Here is a 27,764-nt window from a genome sequence, read left to right as displayed (position 1 = left end):
CAATAGCAGCACAGTACTGGAAGAGCAATCAGGCGGAGAATCGGTGACAGGCGGGAGGTCAGGCAGTCAGCAGGCAGACAGAAGACAGGACGGACACAGGCATAGCTCGTGGTCAGGAACAGAAGGCTTAGGTAATTACCAGGGCAGAGACGAGGAACTGTAGTCAGGGGCAAACAGGGTCGAAACCAGGAAATCAGTCCGAACAGGAGTGTTGGAAGGTCAGGCATGGAGCGAAGACAATCTGGCACTGAGTGAGTCTACTGCTGAGCCTAAATAGGCAGGTGAGTGCAATTGAGTGCAGCTGAGGAACCAGGTGAGGGTGATTGCCACTGATCAGGAGGCGTGGCCAGGTAAGTAGGTCAGAGAGTGTGGAAAAATACCAGGAGCAGCAGACCAGCACAGCAGATTGTGACAATCCCTGCGTTCATTGCACACTCACACACATCTCAGCAGCACCATGATGTAGCACTGGCAATGTATGTATATTTATTTATTTATTTATTATTTTTCTCATTTAATTAGATTTACATCCTTAGGGTTTTTTTTTTTTTTTTCCTTTCTTGTATGTCTGTCTTCGTCTGTGCAGAGCCTGTTCACTTTGTTCTTCTCTGTTTTGTTCAAAAATGAAAAAATTGAAAATAAAATATTGAAAAAAAAAAAAGAAAGTTGCTTCCAAATCCGAATCTTGGCAGAACATTAAATAAATATGGCCATTCTATCCTATCGAAGGCCTGACGGGCATCCAGCAATAACAAAGCAGTATCCTTAGCATCAAATCTCTCATAAATTATATTGAAAACTCTTCTAATGTTGTGGAATCCTTGACGTTTTGGTACAAAGCCATTTTGATCATTATGAACCAATTGTGAGATGTAGGGGTCTAATCTTTTTGCTAAGACTTTACAAAGTATTTTAGTATCAACCCCCATCAGACTTATTGGTCTAAATGAAGAACATTCTGCGGGCGGTTTACCAGGTTGTAAGATCAGTGTGATCATTGCCAATCTCAAAGTGGGTGGGAGACTTCCATTTTTGATAAGCTTCTTCATACATTTTAAAGAGTGGGATTATTAATTTTTCTTGAAAAGTTTTATAGAATTCAATCGTAAATCCATCCGGCCCGGGGGCCTTACCACTGCTAATATTTTTGATGGCCTGTGATATTTCTTCAATATTTAAATCTCTATCTAATTCCTTTTTTGAATCTTCTGCTAGGGTCGGTGTTAGGAAATAGAAAATGTGCAGACACGCTTATGCTAATACATTTTTATGTTAGTACATTTATGCTTTATTATCATGAAGTTTTAGCCTGATGCTGGACTGTGTGATGGTTGCTGTGACCTTTACACAGATCAAAGAGATGTGTGTTGGCGTAGGATGTATCAGACTGTGCTTGCATTCTTGAGATAAAGAAGAGTTCGAGAAGGCCTTGAACGGAGAGAAGTCAGCGTACCTGCGTTTCCCACCAACCGCCCCTGCAAGGAGGAGAGGGAGCAGGGTGCGGCAGAGGACTGCTGAGAGGAGGAACTTTGCTTATACATGTTATATATGCTTGAAAGACACTGAGACCGCTCAGTGCAGATGTAGATCTTTGCCTGTACTCCTTGTTTGTTGCAAGTAAAACTTTGAACTGAGATCTCTGTCTCTGAGAGTTTATCTTGTGTGTTGGGAAATTAATGGTACGAACTAACAGCGAAAATACAGTTCTGGTCTTATAGAAATAAGTTCCTGACATAATTGGTCCTTCGAGCCGGATGTGCAATATCTGGACACCTGAGGAAGCCCTGGAAGCCTGAGAGGACAAAATCCGTGCACGGTCAGACTACGGTCTGCATTGGTCATCCTTTTCTGGGACCACAACGGTTGACAGAGCTCTCTGAGGGTGCCCGGTGACGCACATCCACTTCGATGGTGAGTACAGAGACACATAAAGACACAGCACATGGAAGATTTGATACTGCAGTTACAGCGCAAGATAGGTTGAAATTCCTAGAAGGGTTTGAGTCCCATAAAATAGTTTGTGAGTCTGGCAGACGCAGTGACGTCGGGACAAGAAAGCGCTGATTAGGAGAATTTTGGGAGAATCTACCAGGTAAATTGTGTTAATTCCTATCAGGTACTCCAACCTTAAGTTGGACAGGGGAATTACTAAATTGTGTTAATTCCTATCAGGTACTCCAACCTTAAGTTGGACAGGGGAATTACTAAATTGGGTTTAATTCCTATCAGGTACTCCAACCTTAAGTTGGACAGGGGAATTACTAAATTGGGTTGATTCCTGTCAGGTACTCCAACCTATCAAGTTGGACAGGGGAACAACCTCCTGGTAATTGTGTTAATTCCTATCAGGTACTCCAACATCTTAAGTTGGACAGGGGAATTAACCTCCTAAAATTGTGTTGATTCCTATCAGGTACTCCAACCTATCAAGTTGGATAGGGGAATTGACCTCCTAATAATTGATTTGTGTTCTAAGAATACAACAAAGGCCTGCACACATACATACATTTGTGAGTAAATGTGAGAGTGAATGTGGTAATTCCTTGAGGTTTGAAGCCACAATAGGTGGTATCGGAATTACAGTTTGTTGTTTTATCTTGTGTTGACTTCTATACTGGTGAGAAGAGGGCTGACGGCTGTTGCCTGAGGTTGGTTTCAATCCGTAAAATTGATCTCGTACCGTGTCTGCGGTGTAGAAGGCCAGATCAATAACCTCCTCTTCTCTCGTGCCAGTGAACTCAACATGGGACAGTTGTAATGGGGAACTCAAACGGGAAAAATAAGAAATCAGAGTAAAAAAAAAAAAATCCAAATTGGAACACATATACTAAAATTGAAACAGGATCATGACCGTAACCGTATGGAAAGTGAATACTGTGCGCAAACCTCTAAATATTATAAACCATGGATAAAATATCCTAACACTCCATTTGATGGAACATTGGATAAACCTAAATGTGATGCGCTTCTCGTTAAATTGAAAGATAAACATAAGAAGAAAGGTGGTGCTCATCCGGCAGTTCAGTGTGCCATGATGTGGGCTTCCACTGCTTCTATGGATGTTAAAAAGAGAACAGATGCACAACAACAGAAGAAATCTGCATGTGACCTTGAAGATTTAGATGCAGAGGCTGCAGGTGCTGTAACGGTAGTTAACAGACGCCGCGCAGCAGCAAACGTTCAGCAACACCAGCAGTTAAATCAGCAAATGCAATATCAACAACAGCAGCCACAGGGTGCTGAGGGTGGAGTTGGAGCTGGTGGCCAACAGCTCCAGCCTCCACCCTATGAAGATCACAAAGCCCTTAGAAAACAATTGAAGGCTTTGGATCTACAGGAAAAGGAGGATCTCCGACAGGGAGACTCCCCAGCAGCTAACACTCGCAGACAAAAAGCAGTGTTGAAAAATGTTCAAGACCTTTCAGCAGGTCCTGAGGACGAATATCTCTTGATAACAGTTCCAAATCCACTTGCTGGACAAAATGGCGCAGAACCAACCATGCAGGTGTACAGGTCAATGTACCCAGGAGACTTCGAAGCGCTAAACGCTGCTCTCCCAGACCCAAGAAAAGATGTTGAGGGATGGATCGGGGAAATGGAGGGACTACGTGCCTCAATGACTCTGACTCCCACTGAAATTCTTAGGATCTGTCGCCGTACATTCGGTGGACAGCTTCACCGAGTGCAGGGACCACTGACTGATAGAGACCCTAATGACGACCCCCTAGCACGAGAAACTAATGAGTTCAGACAACAGTGGGCTGACTTCCTCACCCGCTGTAGACAGACATTCACACCCAGACAAGATTGGGGTGCGATCACTGACTTTAAAATGAAATCAGACGAATCATGCGAAGATTGGCTACACAGATTTAATCAATCTTTCACACACAACAGTGGTCTGGCTGCAGGTAACCCTGCCAGACTCCAGCTCTACAAAAATGCTATCATGAATACAGTACACCCAAAAGTGAGACAAACCATTGAAACCACATGCATTGAACTCCCCACGTGTGAAGAGGATGTTTTCTGCAATCATTTGCGTCATGCAATCCGTGTTCATGGTCAACAACAAAAGGCAAAGGAAGAAAAGACAAAACAGCAGCCTATTCAGGTTTTCCTGGGCTCTGAAGAAATCTTTTACCGTGGTCCTGAACAGAGAGGGCCTTATCACAGCCAGGGAGACAGAGGTAGAGGCCGAGGAAGAGGTAGTGGAGGACCACGTAGATGGGATCAGGCAGGTGACAATTATGGTCAACAGAATGCAAGACAGGAAGAGGTGTGTTATGACTGTGGTCAGCCTGGACATTTTGCCAGAGACTGTCCCCGTAAAAGGAAAGAGCAGAGACATGGGAATGACTATGAACCTCGACCTTTCCGCGGACGCAATAACCGTGGTTACTGTCCTAAAAAAAATTACTATCCAAATCAATATAAGTCAACATGACTAACCGATAGTGACATTTCCCCAACACATAAGGCGACCCTGGATGAACAGACTAGACTGTTGGAGGAAGCAATGACTCACAGACGACAAAGACATGACCCTGAACCATCACTGGAGGTATTCAATGCATGCTGCAGTCAAACTAGTCAAACTCTGATCACTTTGACTGTAGCAGGCAGTGACGTATTTCTTTGCGACACTGGAGCTACACGCTCCTGTCTAAATAACAATCCCTCCATCCTGTAGGATGGGATGGGTAATTGCTGCAGTAGTTGTTGTTATCAAAGTCAGGGACCTGACGAGGTCCAGTATAAAGGGGATGTGAAGCGCATGAAACAGGAAAAAAATAAAAAAGTAAATAAATAATGTAAAATATTTGAAAGAAAAAAAGAAAAAAAAAAAAAAAGGAAAAATAAATATGGGTTTAAGGTAAGTAGAGAGACAGAGAAAAGGAGAAGGAAGCAGAAAGGAACATGAAAATTCCTAACCCTTATCCTGTGTTGTATTCTGCCCGAGATAAGCGAGAGGACCACGAATACAGACCCCTGGGTCCTTTCCCAAGTCTACTGCTATACTCGGATCCACAACAACCACCTCTGCTGTCTAGGCCTCTCCTGGGGAAAGTCACTTCAAAGTCCTCACCTCCAGGACCGTCCTCCTCCTCATCTGCCTCCCACCACTTGCCTCAATCATCCATGACTGCACAACCATCTCTGTCCGGGGTGGACACACCACACCGGACCCGAAGCGGTAATGTATACAATCCTTTACTTCCTGCAGTAACATTAAAAAGCACCTCGTAGGATGGAGGAGTGCAGGAATTCAAACCATAAAAGATGATGCAGAACATTGTGAGGAACAAATAAATGTAAAGAAAAAGAAACTTAAAGTTAAAAGTAATGACACTTTTATTGTTGATGACTGTGATGAATTTCCCACTGATGAATATTATGATGTTTGTTACCGAGGAAATGATCAAAGAGGAGGAGGTGGACGAGGATGGGGACGAGGACACGGAGGGGACGGCAGATGCTACAATTGTGGCAAATTTGGACATTGGACAGAGGGCCAGAACGCAGAGGAGGATCATGAGGAGGATGACGAGTGGCAACATGACAATGATCAGTCAGCAGAATCATTTTAGCTCATCATAGCTGCAATCATTGCAGCTATTTTTGATCCATGGGATTTCACATGTCTCAACAGGAGGGATGGTATCTGTGATAAATAAAACATTTACAATCTATGGTTATCAAAACTACTCCAAGACAAGGTACATTTCCTGAAGCAACCTACCATTTTCAATTTGTCTGTATGGATTTCATAGAACTAAACAAAAATTGAAGGAAAAGATACTGTTTGGTGATAATAGATATGTTCCCATATTCACATCCATGTTTTACTTTGTTTTCGTCTATCAGGGAAATAATGATTAGTTATTAGGGGCACGTCCACTTCACAGGTACGATGGGATGACCAGCCTGGAGGTGGACAGTTTCTGTTCTTTTATGGATGTTCCCATACTCAAAGTTTCCAGAGTAGACAACAGCTATTTTTCTCATTGTGTACCGTTTGTGTGCAGTTAATTTTTGACATTATTGTGACCCTCTGGGAGTGCCATAGTGCGGTCGCCGGGGCAGCGGGACCGTAAGAGAATTTTCCTGTCCAGAAAGATTGATTGTTCTGCCAGACAGGTTTTTCGCTCTTACACTCCATGGGCTTTTGATATACATGTAAGGTAATGTTCTTATATGTTACGTGTCAACAAGAGGGATGTGTTCCAAAGTTAATTCTGTATTCCATGCTCCAAACTTTGCAAACAAAAGAAAACATTAAAACTCTCCGTCTCCATGTTGTATCTCCAGGAAAAGAGGACCAGCCAAAACCACAACTAAAACCTGGGGACTGGATTTTTGTTAAGAATATTCAGAGACGTGTGTGGAGGGAGGAACGCTGGCTTGGACCATTCCAGGTAATCATATCTACTCCTACAGCAGTTAAGATTGCAGAGAGACCTTCCTGGATTCACATCACACACTGTAAAATTCAGCACTTCCCAGACATTAATCAGGAAATTACTGAAAACTAAAGTAGTGCTTGTTTGACTGAAAAAAAAAAAAAAAAAAAGGGGAGCATGCCTGGTTGAGAAAGCCTGCTGGTGTTGGAAAGACAACACCACTTTATTGTTTTCCTGTGCGGTAACCCCGGGGGGACCCCTGGTGAGCCCGGGAACGCTGACGAAGACTAGTTGAGGTTAGTTAGAGTTTGATTCTTGTAAGAAGACAGGGAAACCAGGCAAGCTCAACAACAATAATAACAATAATAATAATAATTAAAAAAAAAAAAGAAAGAAAGAAATTTCAATACCTACAGCCCTTACAGTGAGCAGCTTCTCTCAACTTCTGTAAATGAACCAACAGGTGTCTAACACTTATGTCAATGATAGTTCATTTCATCAAAATGAAGCTGTTTGTCCTCCTGGTTTTAGCCACAGTTATATTTCCCTTACTGACACTGGAAATCCCTGTAAACAGATACAAAAGGAACTTTGCTTTTTCCCTGCAGACTCAGTTTACTTTTGACCAATACAATAACTCGTTCCAAGTCAATCTGTGCTACAGATATGCCTCGTATGTTGCCAGGAGCAAGAATCTGACCAACTGCTACGTTTGCACTAGAATGCCACTGGCAGTAAGAAATCCACATGTCATTCCGCGTCCTCTTGTGAATGACAGTGTGTTGTTTCCCCATATCCTACCCTCTGCTGCTAATCCGAGACCTTTAAATCAATCTGTCAAATAGAAACTGACCACTCCTTCATTGTGGCCTCTGACGTCTCGACCGTCCTGAGCAGTAGGACTCGACATTCCTTTCAGAGACATGATTCTGTTTGGGGAACTGACGTCCCACCTGACCATAAGTTGTGGTCTGATGGCCAGAAGGTCGTTTTATCACTTTTCATGCAGGCGCTGAGACTGATGGCGTTGCAGGACCGCCTAGTGTTACTGACAGCGTCAGCGGGCGGTGTCTGCACTATTGTGGGCGCGGCATGTTGTTCTTTTATTCCAGCTAATGATGCAGACGGAGCTATGATACACCAGGAAGTTGCAAATTTGACTGCTCTGCGTGATGCGATTGATTGGGATCATGTAGCAAAAGGTGACTTCCTGGCTTGGCTAACTTCTGGCCCCTGGCAACAAGTGCTCCTTAAAATTCTGACGCCTGTTCTCGTAGTATTATTGCTCTTCTGTTTATTCACATCCTGCATTCTGCCCTGCCTGAGAGATATGATGCTGCGTTTGGTCTCAACCCAGGTTTCCACACAATTGTTTTTCGTGTCTCCTGCAGCTAAATACGAACCTGTCCCCACTGCACCTCCCATGTCTGATCCTCATGACTATTCTGAATTTTAATTCTGCATACACTATTCTGTAATGTACATACTTTTGTTTTGTTGTTACTCATGTCTCTCCTGTTTTTCTACCATTTCAGATTCCAATTTGACTATGCATTTTAAGTTCAATGTGACGTTAATACTGAAAATCGAGAGAAGAAGTATTATACCGATGTGAGAAAGTGACTTATTATGCTACGGCTAAAATTCATGTTAAACAGGAGGGAATGTTAGGAAATAGAAAATGTGCAGACACGCTTATGCTAATAAATTTTTATGTTAGTACATTTATGCTTTATTATCATGAAGTTTTAGCCTGATGCTGGACTGTGTGATGGTTGCTGTGACCTTTACACAGATCAAAGAGATGTGTGTTGGCGTAGGATGTATCAGACTGTGCTTGCATTCTTGAGATAAAGAAGAGTTCGAGAAGGCCTTGAACGGAGAGAAGTCAGCGTACCTGCGTTTCCCACCAACCGCCCCTGCAAGGAGGAGAGGGAGCAGGGTGCGGCGGAGGACTGCTGAGAGGAGGAACTTTGCTTATACATGTTATATATGCTTGAAAGACACTGAGACCGCTCAGTGCAGATGTAGATCTTTGCCTGTACTCCTTGCTTGTTGCAAGTAAAACTTTGAACTGAGATCTCTGTCTCTGAGAGTTTATCTTGTGTGTTGGGAAATTAATGGTACGAACTAACAGCGAAAATACAGTTCTGGTCTTATAGAAATAATTTCCTGACAGTCGGGAATTGAAGTTGGTCTAAGAATGTTTCCCGTTCCTCTGGAACTTGAGGGCATTCTGACTTAAATAGATTTTGATAAAACTCTCTAAAGCTCAAAGTCATTGATTTCAGATGGGTCTACTGTTAAGTTCCCTGAAGAGGTGATTATACTGTTAATCGCTCTGTCACTGCATTTTCTTAATTCTCCATGCCAGGAGCTTGCCAGCTTTTTCTCCCTGATCATAGTAAGATTGCTTTAGCCACAACAGATTTCTCGCAGCTGCATCGGAGGATAATTTATTCGGAAATTTTTCCGCGGAACATTCCTTTTTTGGCTAACACTTTTCTGACAGTGTTGAATTCGGATTGCTGCCGAACGGTCTCAGCTGATAAGTCCTGGGCAAAAAAAGAGTTTGTTTCCATCGTGTGCAATGTTGTGCTGCTTTGTGGAGCGGAACACAAACTCCCGATCTTGGAAGTTCAAAAAGCGGATAATGACTGCTCTATCCTGGTTCGGTTTCGGCGAGGGTACGATGGGCCCGCTCCTTAGTGAAGGATCTGTCAGTCTCAAGCCATCGTGGTAGCATCTCCCGTATAAACTCCAGCAACGGCCGCTTGCCCTCAGTGCCCTCCCGGAGGCCAAACAAGCGTAGATTTTTTCTTCGGCTCCGGTTCTCCAGGTCGGCGATTCGCTTCATGGCCCTGTTGAGATCCGCTGTGCTCTTTTCTAGGTGTTCCTCTGCCGACATGATTCTGTGCTCAGCTTCCTCCAGTCGTGTAGCATTGGCGGCGATATTCTGTTTCACTTCTGCCATGCTGTTCTCCAAAGCGGTCACCGACTTAGTCATTTCACCCATGAGGCAAGTCATACTGTCCAGTTTAGTTCCAAATCCACCGAACTCAGAGCGAAGCGACTGAAGTTCAACTAGTACCGCCGTGAGGTCGGATGTATTGCTAGGGCTAGCGGCCCTCTCCTCGTGCAGATCCGGTGGTGAACAATCAGCTTTACCTGGCTTTTGGGAACCGTGCTTTCGGGTGAAAATATCACAGTCCTTAATTGTAGTCACCTTGGACATTTTCCCAGTTCAGTTGGCTTGTCTAATGTAGGGTTATTACAAGTTTTTAATGTGGGTTACACGGAACATCCACGTCATGCTGCCTTCCGAGCCTGCAGCTCCATAGCGCCCCCACAGTGCAAAGTATTAAAAACGGTAATCTGAGTTGAAACGGCTATCGAGTGATCTGGTAGTGCTGGGTGAACCTGCGGGAGACTCCATCTCATGTGACAGGAACATCTTGTATTTTTTAATAATACTTTGCACTGTAGCCACTGGAACTTGAAAGCATTTATGATATGGCCTTATAGCCCTTTCCTGACTTGTGAGCAGCCACAATGCACAGCCACAGGTCCTCAGTGAGCTCCTTTGTCTTAGCCATGACTGTCCACAAACCAACTGCAGAGGGCTGCTGTTTTTCACCTGTTGAGTTGATTAAAACAGCTGTTCCCAATGAATCGGGGTAATTAGGATGCTTTAGAACAGCTTGGACTATTTGGAATGGTATAGAACTTTGGATTTTCCCATAGACTGTGACAGTTTGCAAAGGGTATGAATAATTTTGGACATGCCACTTTTTGTTCAAATGTAAATAAAAGCTGAGAAATATTTTTTTTCCACAATGATGCCATCGTCTTATCTTCTGGGAGACGCCTGTGTCATTTCCAATCAAGAAAAAACTTGGTTGAATAAAAGTAAGTTTAAGTCCAAATTTAGGTAGATCAAAGGTATGAATAATTTCAGGCGTGACTATATTTTTGAGTGATTTTTTTCTGTAATCATGACTGGTCAATTTTATATCAATATTTACTTCATGGATCAGTGTTTTATATGAGTGTCATTTTCTATCAGTGTGATTTTTTAATGATCAAAGTTTATTTATTTCCATAATTCCATTCAAAAAGTTAAACTTTCATAGATTATAGATTCAGGGCCCACAATTTAAACGATTAAGTATTTATTTGTTTATTTTTACATAATTTGGGCTTCCAGCTCATGAAACCCACAAAAACAGGAATTCAAAAAATTAGAATACTGTGAAGAAATCACCATTTACTTCTCAGTTTTTGCAGAAAAAAAAGAAAGAAATTAGGATCACATCAAATCAATCAAAATATGGTATTTTCAAAACAATATGTCAATCTTCAATACTTCATTGGGAATCCCTTTGCCTTAATCACTGCCTCGATGCGCTGTGGCATTGATGCAATCAGCCTGTGGCATTGCCTGGGAGTTATGGAAGCCCAGATTTCCTTGATGCTTGCTGTCAGCTCTTCTTTGTTTTTGGGTCTGGTGCCCCTCATTTTCCTCTTGATGATACCCCATAGATTCTCAATGGGGTTTAGGTCCGGCGAGTTGGCTGGCCAGTCATGGCATGTGCATCAAACCAGGTTTTGGTGCTTCTGGCGGTATGGGCAGGGGCCAGGTCCTGCTGGAAGATGAAATCTGCATCTCCTGACAGATCCTCAGCAGAAGGAATCATGAAGTCCTCTAGAACATTCTGGTAGACTGTTGCGGTGACCTTGGATTTAAGAAAGCAGGGTTTACCAACACCTGCACTGGACATTGCACCCCAAATCATGACTGACTGTGGATATTTCACACTGGACCTCAAGCAGCTTGGGTTCTGTTCCTCACCCGTCTTCCTCCAAACCCTTGGACCTTGATTCCCGAAAGAAAGGGACACTTTACTTTCATTGGAAAAGAGGACCTTGGACCACTGGCCAACAGTCCAGTCCTTCTTCTCCTTGGCCCAGTTGAGACGCTTCCTACGTTGGCTCAGACTCAGAAGTGGCTTGACTCGAGGAACCCGACAGTTGTAGCCCACCTCCCGGATGCGTCTGAATGTGGTGGTTTTTGAAGCTGTGACTCCTGCATCATTCCACTCTTTCTGGATCTCTGCCAGATTCTTGAATCTTCTCTGTTTGATAATCCGCTGAAACCCACGGTCATCTCTTTTGCTGGTGCATCTTCTCCTGCCACATTTTGCCCTTCCACTAGACTTTCCATTGATATGCTTGGACACAGCACTCTGTGAACAGCCAGCCTCCTTAGCTATGAACTTTTGTGGCTTACCCATCCTATGGAGGGTATCAATGATGGTCTTCTGGCCAGTTGTCAAGTCTGCAGTCTTCCTCATATTGAACCAAACTGAGACAATTGAACCAAACTGAAGCAATTTAATGACACCTGTGCAGGTGCTTTGAGTTTAGTAGATGATTAGTGTGTGACACATTCATGCCCCGCAAAATTTGGGCTGATTTCTCCACAGTATTCTAATTTTTTGAATTCCTGTTTTCGTGGGTTTCACGAGCTGGAAGCCCAAATTATGTAAAAATAAACAAATAAATACTTGAAATCGTTTAAATTGTGGGCCCTGAATCTATAATCTATGAAAGTTTAACTTTTTGAATGGAATTATGGAAATAAATAAACTTTTCCATGATATTCTAATTTTTTGGAAAGGGTCTGTACTCTGTGTGTTATCATATATTCTCATGATCATCAGTTCTTATATGGTTGTTTAGCTTAGATGGTCTTAACAGTATCTTCCTGGGAACTCCATTTTGACCTGACCTCGAAGGTCAGGCCAACTTTTCAACTTTACTCCCTTTGCCTCAGTCTTCTGCACAAGCAAAACTCCTTTTTCTTTCGTGAACCAACCTTGAAGATCAGCTGCACAAGCTAAACTCCCTTTTTTCACTAAACTGAAATAGGATACTGTTATGGTAAACAAGGGGTAGCACCTGCCCAGGAGACTGACGCAAACACCAAGGAGCAAAACTTACTATAAGCCTCCCACCCCGAGATTAGCTCGGGGAAGAACCTTGTATCACTCCTGTGATGATTGTCTCTTCCTTCTTGCAAGACAATTAAACCAAATTTATACTCCAGACATCAGACTCTTCTTTAATCATATGATACAAAAATTTCCACCACAAAGGACACGCATATTAGTTCCTCATATTCATGCGAAACCCCTGAGGGTGAGGTTGTTTTTTTGACATAACGTCAACCAACACCTTTGTTTTCATTCTCACTTGTTACTTGTCGTTTCTTAAATGAGTCATTTGTAAGACAGAAAAGATTAAAAGATTGAGAGGGAATGTGCAATGAGGTGTCTTTTGCCTTCTGGAAGTTTCCATCATATGTTGAAGCACAGTATGAAGACTTGTCTTTCCAGATGTCACATTTTAATGACCTTTAGACTCAAACACAGAATCATGCTGTTATATGACAGTGGACTATTTTCTTTAAGCGTCTGTGAAAAGTGCTGATTAGAACCAAACAGGAGATTCTTTTTTTTTTTAAATTTCATTTAATTATTTGAGATACTTTTCTTAAGTCCTTGACTTTATAATACTTCAAGTACAAGAAGCTGGGATATTTCTGCATTGTTATAATAGAAGTGACGATGAAATTTCTGCACACATTGGGTATCATCACTCATAAAGGTTTTGACACGCATATTTACATTTCAGGGGAGGGAAACACGTAAACCCATTGGCTCGTTTATTCATGGGAAACTTGTGGGTGAGGTTGGTATTTGTGGAATGAGGCTGAACAACTCGTTTCCATTCCTGCTTCTAAGAAAATAAGTCGACTGTAAGACAAAAGATTAAAAGGTTTGTGTTATGATGAGATCTTTTTGCCCTCTGGAAGTTTCTGTGGTATGTTGAGCGCAGTATAAAACAGGTTGCTCAAATCAAGCAAAATATAAAATATAAAACCACAGGGCTGGGGGCTTACCATGCGGCAGGATAACCAAGAAGGAGGAAGGAGGCCCTCAAATGAATCACCCGTGACACTGCAAATGCACACACACACAAAATCAAAAAAAAGAGGGAGGGGACCGTGAAGAACGCACTACCACCAGGGAGTAACTGCCGCAGTCAGCCCACAGCACCTGAAAGCAGCAGAAAACACAGATTAATACAACATGCCCATAAACATAACAAAAACTGGTGTGGACTAAACAAAGAAATCCCCAAAACAATGATTTAATAACTAAAAAACAATAAATGAAGCAAAATAAATTAATGCAAATATACAAACAAATCAGATTAACACAATACAAATGAAACCAAAATACCAAACAAAAATTACTAAATCTATTGTTAGACAATCAAACGAAAAAAGAACAACTTAATTTGTGAAGGCCTTCATCATAAGGCCCGTGTCATGAGGTGTGGACAGCCACGCATTTCCAGATGGTGCGTGACACCATTAGCCTTATCTTACAAAACGGGTCCAGGCGGGCTGACAACGTGGAATTTACATACCGGAGCAAGCAAGTGACCATACACGGTGGTGCGCCAGTGAATTACTCTCTCTCTCCCCTGCCCCGGCCGTCAGCCGCGCTGAAAGGAGCGGAGATCTTGTGATTCCCACACACACTAACGTGCAAACGAAAGATAGAAAGACGGCAGGGTACTTACATGGGAGGAAACCGAATGGGAATCACCAACACACGGTGGACGCACCAAACAAAGATAATTTATTATACTCAGTTCTCAAACGTAACAGTTCACTTTGTTTTAACTGGTCATCACCAGTGCTTAGGTCTAGTTCCAAAAGTTTGATCTGTTTATCCATAGTTTCCATCTGTTTCTTTTGTTTTTTGGCCTTTGTACTCGTGAAACTGAGAATTTCACCTCTAATGTATGCTTTAAACCCTTCCCACCTCACCGAGGCACTAGTTTGATCTGTATTTGTCGCATCTGCATGGTCGCTGATCACTATGCTATCATACTGGCATCTTTTGATCCTTGATAAAAGTCCTCTTGAGACCAAAAAATAATCTATACGAGATCGTGATTTATGTATACCGGATTGACAGGAGAATTCTATTTTGCCTGGATTCTGCTCCCTCCACACTTCCACCAGGTTAATATCTGATATATATTGATTTATTACTTGTCTAGTTTGTGCTTTATAAATGTCTGAGCCTGTTGAACGATCTATAGTTAGATTTAGAGTGCAATTAAAGTCTCCTCCAATTATGTAAGATCCTTGTAAAGTAGATATTGTAAGAAAGAGGTCTTCAAAAAATTTAGGGTTATTTTCATTTGGTCCATATATGCTCACTAGATTTACTGTAAATGAGAAAATATTGCCCTGAGCGATTACATACCTACCAGCAGGATCTTGGATTGTTTTAGTCATTTGAAACGGTATGTTTCTGTGGATCAGGATAAGTACCCCTCTGGCATAGTTATTATATGATACATGTACAACTTGACCAGGCCATCTGTTCTTTACAAGTTTTACATCAGACATTGTCAAATGTGTTTCCTGAAGAAAAGTTGTTTTGGATTTAAGCTGTTTGATCCTGTTTATAACCTGCTTCAATTTAATCAATTTCCTGAGTCCCCTGACGTTCCAACTTGTAATTTATATATCAGACATATTTACTTGTTCCATAAGTGGTAGTTTTGTTCTGTGATGTAAATGTGCTAAGACCCATTGCCAATGCTGCATTAACATAGAATACATAAAAATTCTTAAAAACAAACAAACAAAAATAAACCTGTGATTGGCCCATAAGGCTCAAGTCCCCACCCTTACTCAGAACAGTGAACAGGGGCTTATACTAATCCACTCTACAGAGGAGTAGTTGAACTATAAGAACCCGATTTCAAAAGCAACAGTGGTGTCCGTCAACCACGCATTTACCATATTTTAAAACTCTATGAACCCCTACAAACAGTAAACAGGTTAGATAAGCCAGTAAGTTATTTGGCAACAGTGTCTCTCAATAGTGTCCGTTCTGGCGCACAAAATGTCTCTGAAAAAATAACACTTTCACCAAAACGAATAATATTGGTGCAAAAAGCAGAGAAGAGGAAGGAAAACTTAAATGTTTATGGTGGCATCATAAAAGCATTATAGAGGAATGTCTTTTACAGACAAATTAAATTACTTAGCTGTCCGGAATTAGTAAAATAAATGTATAACTGAGGAAGTCTCAGATTATTTGGCTCATCTTATATCCACATATTTACTGAGTGTTTAATGGCCAAGGCCAGCTTGTTGTGTGGTTCGGAAGGTGAACCGCTCACCGCATTCCATTAGTTATCTCCGGTATGCTTGCGATGGAACTCGTCTGCCTCCTTTGGAGATGATAACAGCTGACTTTTCCCATTGTGGAGGATCCTCATCTTGCATGGGTTGTACTGAAATCCGCGGAACATTCCTTTTTTGGCTAACACTTTTCTGACAGTGTTGAATTCGGATTGCTGCCGAACGGTCTCAGCTGATAAGTCCTGGGCAAAAAAAGAGTTTGTTTCCGTCGTGTGCAATGTTGCGCTGCTTTGTGGAGCGGAACACAAACTCCCGATCTTGGAAGTTCAAAAAGCGGATAATGACTGCTCTATCCTGGTTCGGTTTCGGCGAGGCGAGGGTACGATGGGCCCGCTCCTTAGTGAAGGATCTGTCAGTCTCAAGCCATCGTGGTAGCATCTCCCGTATAAACTCCAGCAACGGCCGCTTGCCCTCAGTGCCCTCCCGGAGGCCAAACAAGCGTAGATTTTTTCTTCGGCTCCGGTTCTCCAGGTCGGCGATTCGCTTCATGGCCCTGTTGAGATCCGCTGTGCTCTTTTCTAGGTGTTCCTCTGCCGACATGATTCTGTGCTCAGCTTCCTCCAGTCGTGTAGCATTGGCGGCGATATTCTGTTTCACTTCTGCCATGCTGTTCTCCAAAGCGGTCACCGACTTAATCATTTCACCCATGAGGCAAGTCATACTGTCCAGTTTAGTTCCAAATCCACCGAACTCAGAGCGAAGCGACTGAAGTTCAACTAGTACCGCCGTGAGGTCGGATGTATTGCTAGGGCTAGCGGCCCTCTCCTCGTGCAGATCCGGTGGTGAACAATCAGCTTTACCTGGCTTTTGGGAACCGTGCTTTCGGGTGAAAATATCACAGTCCTTAATTGTAGTCACCTTGGACATTTTCCCAGTTCAGTTGGCTTGTCTAATGTAGGGTTATTACAAGTTTTTAATGTGGGTTACACGGAACATCCACGTCATGCTGCCTTCCGAGCCTGCAGCTCCATAGCGCCCCCACAGTGCAAAGTATTAAAAACGGTAATCTGAGTTGAAACGGCTATCGAGTGATCTGGTAGTGCTGGGTGAACCTGCGGGAGACTCCATCTCATGTGACAGGAACATCTTGTATTTTTTAATAATACTTTGCACTGTAGCCACTGGAACTTGAAAGCATTTATGATATGGCCTTATAGCCCTTTCCTGACTTGTGAGCAGCCACAATGCACAGCCACAGGTCCTCAGTGAGCTCCTTTGTCTTAGCCATGACTGTCCACAAACCAACTGCAGAGGGCTGCTGTTTTTCACCTGTTGAGTTGATTAAAACAGCTGTTCCCAATGAATCGGGGTAATTAGAATGCTTTAGAACAGCTTGGACTATTTGGAATGGTATAGAACTTTGGATTTTCCCATAGACTGTGACAGTTTGCAAAGGGTATGAATAATTTTGGACATGCCACTTTTTGTTCAAATGTAAATAAAAGCTGAGAAATATTTTTTTTCCACAATGATGCCATTGTCTTATCTTCTGGGAGACGCCTGTGTCATTTCCAATCAAGAAAAAACTTGGTTGAATAAAAGTAAGTTTAAGTCCAAATTTAGGTAGATCAAAGGTATGAATAATTTCAGGCGTGACTATATTTTTGAGTGATTTTTTTCTGTAATCATGACTGGTCAATTTTATATCAATATTTACTTCATGGATCAGTGTTTTATATGAGTGTCATTTTCTATCAGTGTGATTTTTTAATGATCAAAGTTTATTTATTTCCATAATTCCATTCAAAAAGTTAAACTTTCATAGATTATAGATTCAGGGCCCACAATTTAAACGATTAAGTATTTATTTGTTTATTTTTACATAATTTGGGCTTCCAGCTCATGAAACCCACAAAAACAGGAATTCAAAAAATTAGAATACTGTGAAGAAATCACCATTTACTTCTCAGTTTTTGCAGAAAAAAAAGAAAGAAATTAGGATCACATCAAATCAATCAAAATATGGTATTTTCAAAACAATATGTCAATCTTCAATACTTCATTGGGAATCCCTTTGCCTTAATCACTGCCTCGATGCGCTGTGGCATTGATGCAATCAGCCTGTGGCATTGCCTGGGAGTTATGGAAGCCCAGATTTCCTTGATGCTTGCTGTCAGCTCTTCTTTGTTTTTGGGTCTGGTGCCCCTCATTTTCCTCTTGATGATACCCCATAGATTCTCAATGGGGTTTAGGTCCGGCGAGTTGGCTGGCCAGTCATGGCATGTGCATCAAACCAGGTTTTGGTGCTTCTGGCGGTATGGGCAGGGGCCAGGTCCTGCTGGAAGATGAAATCTGCATCTCCTGACAGATCCTCAGCAGAAGGAATCATGAAGTCCTCTAGAACATTCTGGTAGACTGTTGCGGTGACCTTGGATTTAAGAAAGCAGGGTTTACCAACACCTGCACTGGACATTGCACCCCAAATCATGACTGACTGTGGATATTTCACACTGGACCTCAAGCAGCTTGGGTTCTGTTCCTCACCCGTCTTCCTCCAAACCCTTGGACCTTGATTCCCGAAAGAAAGGGACACTTTACTTTCATTGGAAAAGAGGACCTTGGACCACTGGCCAACAGTCCAGTCCTTCTTCTCCTTGGCCCAGTTGAGACGCTTCCTACGTTGGCTCAGACTCAGAAGTGGCTTGACTCGAGGAACCCGACAGTTGTAGCCCACCTCCCGGATGCGTCTGAATGTGGTGGTTTTTGAAGCTGTGACTCCTGCATCATTCCACTCTTTCTGGATCTCTGCCAGATTCTTGAATCTTCTCTGTTTGATAATCCGCTGAAACCCACGGTCATCTCTTTTGCTGGTGCATCTTCTCCTGCCACATTTTGCCCTTCCACTAGACTTTCCATTGATATGCTTGGACACAGCACTCTGTGAACAGCCAGCCTCCTTAGCTATGAACTTTTGTGGCTTACCCATCCTATGGAGGGTATCAATGATGGTCTTCTGGCCAGTTGTCAAGTCTGCAGTCTTCCTCATATTGAACCAAACTGAGACAATTGAACCAAACTGAAGCAATTTAATGACACCTGTGCAGGTGCTTTGAGTTTAGTAGATGATTAGTGTGTGACACATTCATGCCCCGCAAAATTTGGGCTGATTTCTCCACAGTATTCTAATTTTTTGAATTCCTGTTTTCGTGGGTTTCACGAGCTGGAAGCCCAAATTATGTAAAAATAAACAAATAAATACTTGAAATCGTTTAAATTGTGGGCCCTGAATCTATAATCTATGAAAGTTTAACTTTTTGAATGGAATTATGGAAATAAATAAACTTTTCCATGATATTCTAATTTTTTGGAAAGGGTCTGTACTCTGTGTGTTATCATATATTCTCATGATCATCAGTTCTTATATGGTTGTTTAGCTTAGATGGTCTTAACAGTATCTTCCTGGGAACTCCATTTTGACCTGACCTCGAAGGTCAGGCCAACTTTTCAACTTTACTCCCTTTGCCTCAGTCTTCTGCACAAGCAAAACTCCTTTTTCTTTCGTGAACCAACCTTGAAGATCAGCTGCACAAGCTAAACTCCCTTTTTTCACTAAACTGAAATAGGATACTGTTATGGTAAACAAGGGGTAGCACCTGCCCAGGAGACTGACGCAAACACCAAGGAGCAAAACTTACTATAAGCCTCCCACCCCGAGATTAGCTCGGGGAAGAACCTTGTATCACTCCTGTGATGATTGTCTCTTCCTTCTTGCAAGACAATTAAACCAAATTTATACTCCAGACATCAGACTCTTCTTTGATCATATGATACAAAAATTTCCACCACAAAGGACACGCATATTAGTTCCTCATATTCATGCGAAACCCCTGAGGGTGAGGTTGTTTTTTTGACATAACGTCAACCAACACCTTTGTTTTCATTCTCACTTGTTACTTGTCGTTTCTTAAATGAGTCATTTGTAAGACAGAAAAGATTAAAAGATTGAGAGGGAATGTGCAATGAGGTGTCTTTTGCCTTCTGGAAGTTTCCATCATATGTTGAAGCACAGTATGAAGACTTGTCTTTCCAGATGTCACATTTTAATGACCTTTAGACTCAAACACAGAATCATGCTGTTATATGACAGTGGACTATTTTCTTTAAGCGTCTGTGAAAAGTGCTGATTAGAACCAAACAGGAGATTCTTTTTTTTTTTTAAATTTCATTTAATTATTTGAGATACTTTTCTTAAGTCCTTGACTTTATAATACTTCAAGTACAAGAAGCTGGGATATTTCTGCATTGTTATAATAGAAGTGACGATGAAATTTCTGCACACATTGGGTATCATCACTCATAAAGGTTTTGACACGCATATTTACATTTCAGGGGAGGGAAACACGTAAACCCATTGGCTCGTTTATTCATGGGAAACTTGTGGGTGAGGTTGGTATTTGTGGAATGAGGCTGAACAACTCGTTTCCATTCCTGCTTCTAAGAAAATAAGTCGACTGTAAGACAAAAGATTAAAAGGTTCGTGTTATGATGAGATCTTTTTGCCCTCTGGAAGTTTCTGTGGTATGTTGAGCGCAGTATAAAACAGGTTGCTCAAATCAAGCAATCTGACAATGTAGTATTGCCCTGAGGAAAGGTCACCTGAGGGTGTGTTAGCTGTGGCTAGCATTAGCTTGTGCTGCGTTCTTCACTGTTTTATCCTTTTTTTAAAGAATTATAATAATATTTCAAATAATCACTCAGTGGGTGAAATGAACTAATTGAAACATGGATGTTGTAGGCATTAAATAATTAATTTGAAATTACTTTATATTTGCATGTTTGACGATTAAATCAAGAGAGTTTCATTGCATTGACATAACAATAATAGGTGTTGGGATTACAAAACTTTGACGAATTGAATCTACCTAACCAAGCTAATTAAAACCCACAGCAGGTTTCCGCACTGTCTGGCACATGCGCAGTAAAGCGAAAGAGGGCGCCATTTTCTGGAGATGCCATGTGATTGTTGATCTTCTCTTAAATCCACTGACATCCTTCAATTTTGTTTATTAATTTTTTAAATATATCGAACAAAACACTGCGTGTACTAAATTAGACAATACGTATTTTTTTCTTTTGTATGATAGGCGTATATTTGTATACTTTGCTCATCCAGCTAATTTACTGAATTGCGCCGTAACCCGTTAGCTTGTGCTAGCTAGTGTGGCATGAGAAGCTCAGGAAACCTTGATCTAAAGTCAACATGAACTTAGCCACGCAGGTCAGATACCACTGGGCAGGACCTGTTTTCATAAATCAATTTTATTAATAAATTTGTTCATAAGAAAAATAGACAAAGTCACACACCAGGTCAAACACTCAATAAAATGGGCAGAAAAATATAAAACCACAGGGCTGGGGGCTTACCATGCGGCAGGATAACCAAGAAGGAGGAAGGAGGCCCTCAAATGAATCACCCGTGACACTGCAAATGCACACACACACAAAATCAAAAAAAAGAGGGAGGGGACCGTGAAGAACGCACCACCACCAGGGAGTAACTGCCGCAGTCAGCCCACAGCACCTGAAAGCAGCAGAAAACACAGATTAATACAACATGCCCATAAACATAACAAAAACTGGTGTGGACTAAACAAAGAAATCCCCAAAACAATGATTTAATAACTAAAAAACAATAAATGAAGCAAAATAAATTAATGCAAATATACAAACAAATCAGATTAACACAATACAAATGAAACCAAAATACCAAACAAAAATTACTAAATCTATTGTTAGACAATCAAACGAAAAAAGAACAACTTAATTTGTGAAGGCCTTCATCATAAGGCCCGTGTCATGAGGTGTGGACAGCCACGCATTTCCAGATGGTGCGTGACACCATTAGCCTTATCTTACAAAACGCAAGCAAGTGACCAGTGAATTACTCTCTCTCTCTCCCCTGCCCCGGCCGTCAGCCGCGCTGAAAGGAGCAGAGATCTTGTGATTCCCACACACACTAACGTGCAAACGAAAGATAGAAAGACGGCAGGGTACTTACATGGGAGGAAACCGAATGGGAATCACCAACACACGGTGGACGCACCAAACAAAGGGGCTGCCATACCAAACAGCGCTGCCACGCTGCACCAGTCACCACAGGAGTCAGCAAGGAGCGGAAGAGACCTGTACTGCCGCCACAGCCCTGAACTTAAAAGTTCCCCTGGCACCGCCCTGCAATCAATACCTGCGCCGCACCTGGCACCGCCCCGCCATCAGTACCTGCGCCGCTGGCGCAGTGCCCAGCCGTCACAGTGCCCAGCAGTGGCAAAAAGGGGGAACAACCTCCGGCCTCACTAGCTTAACCTGTTTGTGACGTCAAAAAGTTATATTTGAACGGTCTTGTAGACCTACAAGTAGTGATAATAATAATAAATCTGTGATGTAATAACAATTTGGGCTATAAATACTTGTTTTGTCATTGTATCAGCAGAGTTGTGCAGATTTAGTGTAATGGTTAAGCATTCTGTTTTGTAATTCAAACAATAACACATATGTCGCGTTTCCACTAGCACAACTCGGCTCGGCTTGGCTCGTAGTTTCACTAGCCCGTAGTACCCGGTACCAGGTACTATTTTAGCACCTTCTCAGCCGGGGTTCCAAGCGAGCCGAATCGAGCCGAGAACGTGACGTCAGCATATTATAGGCCACTGATTGGCCAGAGAGTCACTTCAGTCAAACCCGCTGGTAGCTCGCGCCGCTCTTCAAAACACTGGAAACAGCGACCGTGCGTTTTTATCACGGAACGAGGTGAAACGGGGAAAATAGCTGCCATCACCTTCAGAATGATAAAACGCCACAGACCAGCAGAAGGTACAAAGTCGCCCGCGCTGCGTTGTGTTTGTGTCCCATACAAATACAGCCACCGGAGTGTCAGGCTGCCTCGCTATGATGAGCAGAGTAGCGCTAGTGGAAACACGGCAATACAGGCACATAATTGATGATGAATAAGTTACAGCATCTTACTGATACCGTATATTAATTTTATTAAAAAGCTGGTATTCTTTACCTGATAAACTGGTGTTAGTTTTTTTTTTTGTCAGGACAGTCACTTGACTTAGATAGGATTAACTAACTAAGGTTACTTATTTTGTTAATAGTAAAAGTGAAGTATGGAAATTTGAGTATGTAAAGTGTGGAATTTTAAAGGGAAATTGTGCAAGAACTCACACTACACAAATGCATCAATAGCTGTAATTTCTAAATGGTGATCAATGTTGACTTTTTTTTTCTTTAGGTTCTGAATGTGAAGATGCAAGGTACCAATTACTCAAGCATTACAAAGCACGGCTACTTTGGTCAGAGACACTCATTTCCATGCACATACTATTATTGCCCATGTTCATTCAAAACGTGGAATGATCTTAAGTCATTTGAGTAGATGTCATGTTGATGTTGTTGAAGCAAGTGTAGAGCTTCTAACATTTACATGCTTTTTGTGTCCAGGAAGTGTCCTGTCATCTAGTAGAGAGTACTTTTCCCATATCAACAACCACTTGAAAAGCTATGAAACTGTCACTTGTATGTTTCAAAACTGTTCTTTTCAAACAAATATATATGCAACGTTCAAATCTCATAAGAGCAGGAAACATGGCTCTTGGACAGTGAAAGACTTTAGAGCTGGAGTAGTGAAAGGTAGTGATATAAATGAGGATCACTCTTCTGAAGAACTTTCTACTGATCTTGCAGAAACAGGTCGTGGTCGAGAATTAATTGAATCAGACATAGAAAATGAGACCCTGCAAGACACGATTATTCAAAAATTAGCATCTGTTCTTCTGAAATTGGAGATTTACTCACATGTACCAAGCTCAGCATCTGATGAGTTCTTAGAAGAATTGCACTTTATTTTCACTTCTGCTGTAGTACCTATATCAAAAAGTACAGCTGCTGATATTTTGATAATAATTGATGAGCTGAGCATTGCTATTTCTTCTCATAATCCTCTGGTTAAAGCAATAGCTAAGGATGGGCCACTAGCTTCAACTTTCAAACGTAAACAATACTACAAGGAGCATTTTAAAGTTGTGGAACCTGTTGAATATGTACTTGATGCAAGGTCCAACAAAACCATTCAATATATTCCCCTACTCATGTCAAAGCATTTGGCTATACAAAGATATTTGAGCCCCTTTTGCATGATATAGTGATCTTGGAGCAGCAAGGGTTGTTTATTCCACATTTGGGATCATTTATAAAGGGCACAGTACAGTGTGTTATTGCTGATAATCTTGGTGCTCATGGGCTGGCTGGGTTTGTAGAGTTTCTCAGGAAATTATTTCTGTCGATTTTGTACAGCTCAGCTTAGTGACATCCAGTCACAAGAAGTGAGATCAGGAGCATTCCAGCTCAGAAGCAAAGAAGGTCATCAGCTTCACGTCAGAACAGCTCAGGAAGAACAGGTGAACTGCTTTGGTGTTAAAAGATCGTGCGTTTTGACTGACAGTCTATCTCACTTTAACGTTATTCGTGGTTACCCCCCAGACATTGTGCATGATGTCTTTGAGGGCATAGTTCGGTTGAAATAGCGCGTTGCATTGCTGTGCTTCTGTCTAAGAAGTACTTCACTCTTGATCACATCAATAATGTCATCCGTGTGTTTCCATACAAGTGGGGGGATAAGACTAACCACCCTCATTTGTTACTACAAACTTTCCAAAGGAAACAAACAATAGGTGGCAATGCTCACGAGAACTGGTGTCTCCTGAGACTACTTCCTTTGATGGTCGGAAAACTTGTTCCAATTGATGAACCTGCATGGCAGGTAATTTTGGATTTAAAGGATATTGTGGAATTAATTGTTGCCCCAATTCACAGCGCCGAGTCTATTGGATTTTTGGAGTGAAAAATCTCAGAGCACAGAAAACGTTATCAGGAAGTTTTTCCTGGTCAAAAGTTGTTGCCAAAACATCATTTTCTGGAACACTATCCAGAGATGATAAAATGTTATGGTCCCCATGTAGCATTGTGGACCATGCGATTCGAAGCCAAACACAGTTTCTTTAAGCAGATTGTTAGGCATACAAAGAACTTCAGAAACATAGCTTTGTCATTGGCAAAAAAACATCAGTTGATGGTGAGCTATGATATGCTCATACCTGATGGTGAAAAATCTTCCTTGGAGGTAGCCCAAGTTTCAAAGGTCCCCATTGATGTCCTAAATGAGGATGTTTTGAATATCTTCACTCAGAAGTTCCCTGAGGTCACTGCTGTAAACCTTGCTCATAGTGTAACCATTAATGGCATTAACTACAAAAAGGGCATGATAGTTGTGCATGGGTCATGTGAAGGTCTGCCAGAATTCTCAGAAATAATTCAGCTGTGCATTTTGCACAATGGTTTGAGTCTCATCATTAGAAAATTGAATTGCATCCAATAAGAGAGCTGGCATTTCTTGATGTGAAGGAACTTGCTGACCAGTACCCTTTAGCCGACTACAAAGTTGGATCCATACAAATGGTGACACTGAAAAGATTTGTACATGTGACAGGTAATGTAAAACATAGAAATGACTAATTTTAAAATTTTCAATATTATTAATATTCTGTTACATCATTAAGACAAATTGTTTAGTAGAGTGTGAAGCATTGAGTCACTGCAGGAATAGTCACCTGATCCCTTATAATTACTCATCATTCTTAAAAAAATGTGTTAATGTTTTTCTTTTCAGATTGAATACAAGATGGCTGCAACCATGAGAGTCATACTTGGAATAGACAACGTATCCAAATTGACTCTTCCGACAGGAATACCTGAATCAGTCAAGGACCTTAAAAGAGATTATAAGACGATTTGGTTTGTCAGGAAACTGTCAGGACTTTGACAATGAGTTTGTGAACTTGTCACGTACTTCAGAACTCCAAGACAAGAGCACAGTGAAAATAATTTACTTGCCAAATGAGTCAGGCATTAGCCCTTACCATGATCCACCTGCTCCACTTCAAGGAGTGGATGATGCCTCTTCCTTTTCATCTTCCCTTTCATCCCTGGCAGACACAGAAATACTTTCCTCCCCCGAATCTACCTCTTCAGGGACATCCCTTCGGTCACAGCCGTGGCCCCAAACCTTCCCAATACCTCAGTTCACTTATGAGGTAGAGGTTCAACTGGAGAAAGCCAACAATGTTTACCGCAACAGTGGTACTCTTCTGAGTCCAAGTATCAAACTAAAGTCAGATATCCTCGATAGTTTGGCATTAGAAATAATACCGCACCAGACTGAGGAACATTGGCTGCCTGGAGTTGAGCATAAATGCAATGACAAAAAAAACGGGGTACCACAAACCAAGGTCCAAACCAGGTGAAAAAGCCACGGAAAGCTGAAGTCAACTACTGTCCAGATTATCCTGCAGGAGAAACTAAAGAGACTCTTGAGGATGAACGGCAAGCGCTTCTTTTGGGGGTGAAGAAGAAAAACCAGCAGCAGATCAAAATTAAAATGGAAAGAACATTTGCATACAGAAGACAGGAAATCATTCAGGACACGCCCTTCATCACAGAGTTGCAAAGCAGATGGCCAGCTCTGTTTTCAGAGATTGAGGTAATGTAGTATTGATCCATCTTAGATTATGTGGTGTATAGAGCTGCAACAATTAATCAAGTAATCGATTACTAAATTAATTGACAACTATTTTGATAATTGTTTGTGTATTTTTTAAGAAAAAAAGGCAAAATTCTCTGATTTCAGCTTCTCAAATGTGAATATTTTCTGGTTTCTTTGGTCCTTTATAACAGTAAACTGAATGGATATATATATATATATACACACACACACACACACACACACATATATACACATATACATATATATACACATATATACACACACACATACATATATATACACACACACACACATATATACACACACACATACATATATGTGTATATATGTATATATATATGTATGTGTATATATATACATATATATGTGTGTGTGTGTATATGTGGCAAGCCATTTAGGAAATTATATATGGAATGAAACTCGGAATATATGGAATGAAACTATGAATATATGGAATGAAGGCAGAGCTACCCTACCCACTGTGGTGCCCTAGGTAAGATTTTATATAACGCCCCCCTCCATTGGCGAAATACATTTGCTTACAAAACAAATCGAATAGCATAGTTTTGTAGTAATATTAATTGGGCATTGCTTTACATTTGAATCAATATGAACCTTTCCATTTTAAGAGTTAATAGTTATAACTAGTTTTAATATTGTGGCGATCGCAGAGCTGGTCGCAAGTGCTGGACTGTCTTGCTGCAATGAATGTTTTTGCAACCGTGAGTGAGAAGGGTAGCGGGGTTAATGGGTACCTGACATTGTTTTATGGAAATCGTTTTTTAACTCTGAATATATGGAATGAAAGTCTGAATATATTGAACAAAAGTCGCCATCTTGTTTTAATTACACTTTCACCTGAACAGCTGAAGGAGGGAGAGGATGGGTGAAGCTGCCTGAAATTTAGTAGCTGCGATACTGCGCAACGAACAAGTTATTAACACCCTGGCTAATGCCTGCAACGGTAACACTAATAGTAGCACTAGCACGGTAGTTGCTAGTGCTACTAGTGTGTGCGTGTGTGTGTATATATATATGTGTGTATATACACACACATATACATGTGTGTGTATATACACGTGTATATATATGTGTGTGTGTACAATAATACCACTACAACAATAAAAATATATAACAACATGCACAAATCATAGTAAGGCGCTGTACTATATAATACCAATAATACTACTACCACTTGTAGCCCGTTGAACCAGTAGTGTGGCTGACTCACTTGCCCTATGACCTCCTGGACTGTCCTGTGACAGAGGAAAGGGGGGGGGGGTTGCCACAAACCCATGCTTTAACAGTGTACTGGCTGTGAATTAACCCTGAACTGACTTATCCAAAACAGGAAGCCATTGTATGAGAGTTCCGGATGATAACGTGATGAACGCTAAAAAGACTGATAAGTGACAATGATGAAGTGGTGGAACCCAAAGCTTGCCTCTGGGTAGGTGTTGTTTAAAAGGCCTCACAGTGACTGCCATAAAATTTAACAAAG

The sequence above is a fragment of the Pempheris klunzingeri genome, chromosome 14 (assembly GCF_042242105.1).
Source record: "Pempheris klunzingeri isolate RE-2024b chromosome 14, fPemKlu1.hap1, whole genome shotgun sequence".
In the NCBI taxonomy this organism is placed as follows: domain Eukaryota; kingdom Metazoa; phylum Chordata; class Actinopteri; order Acropomatiformes; family Pempheridae; genus Pempheris; species Pempheris klunzingeri.
Note: the sequence above shows the minus strand (reverse complement) of the source record.